General features: G+C 43.5%; 1 protein-coding gene across 3 annotated transcripts in view; it reads left to right on the forward strand.

Annotated features, from left to right (window-relative positions):
- Window positions 1-3597, forward strand: part of sema3fb (sema domain, immunoglobulin domain (Ig), short basic domain, secreted, (semaphorin) 3Fb) — a 239239-nt gene that overhangs the window by 232853 nt on the left and 2789 nt on the right. The window lies entirely within an intron of this gene.

The following is a 3597-nucleotide window of genomic DNA, read 5'->3' on the forward strand; positions in this document are numbered from 1 at the left end:
AACCCCCTTCCCCTCCCCCTTTTCTGATGAAGGGTCTAGGCCCGAAACGTCAGCCTCTCTGCTCCTATGATGCTGCTTGGCCTGCTGTGTTCATCCAGCCCTGCACCTTGTTGTCTAACATTTTAATAACCTAGCTTTTGATAACGGAGACGGGGAGTACAAAAGTAAAGAGGTTGTTTTGAAGTGATTTAAGAACACTAGTTTGGCCTCAGCTGGAATATTGCTCCTGCTCTGTGCACTACACTTTAGGAAAGATGTGAAAGCATTGGATAGAATGCAGAAGAGATTTATAGAATCATTCCAGACATGAGGAATTCCAGTTGTGGAAAAAACTTGAAAAAAACTGGGACTGTCTTCCTTGGAGAGGAGAATGCTAATAAGATGTGTTCAAAATCATGAACTGTCCGGGCAGAGTGAAAAAGGGGGAGAATATACCCACTTGTGAAATGATCGTGAAGCACAGATATTTAACAAACAGATAAAAGTGACATAAGGAAAATCTTTGTTCATGCAGCGAGTGGTTACGGTCTGGAATGTACTGCCTGAGAGTGTGGTGGTACAGGTTAAGTTAAGACTTTCTGTCAGGAATTAGATGTTTTCTTGAAAAGGAAGAATCAGCAGAGTTACGGGAAGAAGGCAGAGTGGCACAAGGCAAGATCGTCATTTGGAGACCCAGTACAGGTACAGTGGGCTGAATGGCCTCCTCTGTGCTGTAACAATTCTGTAATTCTGTGAATCTAGCGCCTTGCCGCAGAGAACAAAATCAAGGATATATCCTCATGGTGTGCCTCCTGTCTTGAGCAATAAACCGGTGATGCTATACAAAGGAGTATCTAAGCTGGGATGGGTAGTTAAGGGTATGGTAGCATAATGGACATATCACTGGGCTAGCAGTTCAGAGATTGAACAATGAATCTGGGAGATGTGAGTTGAAATGCCACCACATCAGCTAAGGAATTTAATGAAGTGAACTTAGTCTGGAAGCCAATCTCAGTAATTGTGACCATGAAACTACTGTTTAAAAAAATAGTTTGGTTCACTAATGCCCTTTAGGGAAGGAAATCTGCTGTCCTTACCAGTCTAGTCTATTAGTAACTCCAGACCCTCAGTAATGTGGTAAACTCTCGAGTGCTTCCTGAATTAGACAACAAGACCATAACATATAGGAGCAGAATTAGGCCACTCAGCCCATTGAGTTGCTCGACCATTCAATAATGTTTCTCAGTCCCATTCTCCTGCCTTCTCCCGTAACCTTTGATCCGCTTACTAATCAAGAACCTACCTATCTCTGCCTTAAAGTCACTCAATGACTTGTCCTCCACAGCCCTCTACAGCAATGAGTTCCACAGATTCACCACCCTCTGGCTGAAGAAATTCCTCCTCATCTCAGTTCTAAAGAGCCTGACCCTTCATTTCTGAGGCTGTACCCTCAAGTTCTAGTCTCTCCTACTAGTGGAAACACCTTCACTAAGTCCACTCTATTCCAGGCCTCTCAGTATTCTGTAAATTTCAATCAAAACTCCCTTCATCCTTCTCAACTCCATCAAAGACAGACCCAGAGTCCTCAACCACTCCTCATGCAAGAAGCCCTTCATCCCTGGGATCATTCTTGTGAACCTCCTGTGGACCCCCTCCAACACCAGCACTTCCTTCAAACCATTCAATCAAGAGCTTGTCTTTGCGAATGACACCACATCAGTGAAAGAATGAAAAAGGATGATTTCTATCTGGACTTAATGCTAATTGGTAATGGTACTGCCTGAAGGGCTGGATAATTGGGCATGCCTCTGTTTCAAAGACAACTAGAGCATGAAGTGATGCTGTCTAAAGTGGCACTCTCATTGGGAATATTCGCTCTGAAGTAGACGTATGTCTGGGAGTGGTGCTATGTGAGGGGGACTTCTAATTGGATCTGACGCTATCTGAGTGGGTGCTATTATTAGATATCTCAAGAGGCACTAAAACTCAAAATGATGCTATCTGTAGAGGCACTATAATTGGGAGCAGCCAATTTGTAACCTAGCAGCTCTGCGCTAGATCCATAACAAGCAGAGTTTCACAACTTAACAGAACTGTACATTATATGTGCTCAGTGGCTCAGTGAATAATATGTCACATGTCCTGTCTGCCCTGAGCTTGTAACCAAGGAATCAATTGTGTGGTGCTTCATGTATGTGGGTCATTTCAACCTAAACCTCTATCATCAAGTGATCAACATGTATTTTATTTACTGGATATTTTGAACCAGGCTGTTTTCTTTATGCAGCTATTGTTCAAAGTGAGTTAGACACACTCTCTCTGATGCAGATGTATTGAGGATGGTTAACAGCTCCATAGAACACTGGGCTGCTCTCTACTCCGGAAGGTGGAATCATGTTGATCTGTGTGCTACTGCTGTGAGTTCTGTTTAGTACAAACAAGGCAATGGGATGACATCCTTTACCTTGTGTGACCCAGAGACTGGGTCTCATTCATAATATACCAAGGCGACCATGTGATCATCATAGATTATAGAATCCCTACAGTGTGGAAACAGGCCCTTCAGCCCAACAAGTCCACACTGACCCTCAGAGCATCTCATCCAGACCCATCCCCCTATAACCCACCTAATCTACACATCCCTGAACACTACAGGCAATTTAGCATGGCCTACACATCTTTGGACTGTGGGAGGAAACCGGAGCGCCCAGGGGAAACCCACGCAGACACGGGGAGAATGTGCAAATTCCACACAGACAGTCGCCCGAGGGTGGAATTGAACCCGGGTCCCTGGCGCTGTGAGGCAGCAGTGCTAACCACTGAGCCACCATGCCGTTCTAAGTATAATAAATATTTTCAGGTTAAAATAAAAGTTAAATAATTTTAATAGCCAGTGCTCTCAGTTTGGTTGAGGGTATATTGAGCTTGAATTCCTGTTCTGAAGAAGTCATAGAAAATGGGAACGGGGCAGGCTATTCAGGCCTCAAACTTCTTCTGCCAGTCAACATGATACAGTGATCATCCAACTCAGTACTCTGTTCCCACTTTCTCCACAAACCTTTTGGTCTCTTTACCCTGATAACTATATCTAACTCTTTCTTGAAAACATTAAGTGTTTTGACTTCAACTACTCTCTGTGGCAGAGACAAAAACAGAAATTGCTGGACAAGTTCAGCAGGTCTGGCAGCATCTGGGGAGAGAAAGCAGAATTAATGTTTCTGGTCCAGTGACCCTTCCTCGGAACTGCTGTCAAACCTGCTGAGCTTTTCCAGCAAGTTCTGTTTTTTTGTTTCTGATTTACAGCATCCGCAGTTCTTTCAGGTTTTATTCTGTGACAGACAATCCCATGGGCTCACTCTCTGGGTGAAGACATTTCTCCTCATCTCAGACCTAAATGGCCTACCCTGTATGCTTAGACTGTGATTCAACTCAAAACATTAACTCCTTTCTCTGACCTGTTAAGCGTCTCCAACATTTTCCATTTTCTTACGGCAGATTTTCAACTCAAACAGTATTTTGTTTTTAATTCGATTCGGATTCTGTGTTTTTCAATGAAGCACTCATGGTGCGATGAGGAGACATACAGAGATGGAGGATAAATAAGGTGCAAAAACAAAA

The sequence above is a fragment of the Rhincodon typus genome, chromosome 16, assembly GCF_021869965.1.
Source record: "Rhincodon typus isolate 14 chromosome 16, sRhiTyp1.1, whole genome shotgun sequence".
Taxonomy (NCBI): Eukaryota; Metazoa; Chordata; class Chondrichthyes; order Orectolobiformes; family Rhincodontidae; genus Rhincodon; species Rhincodon typus.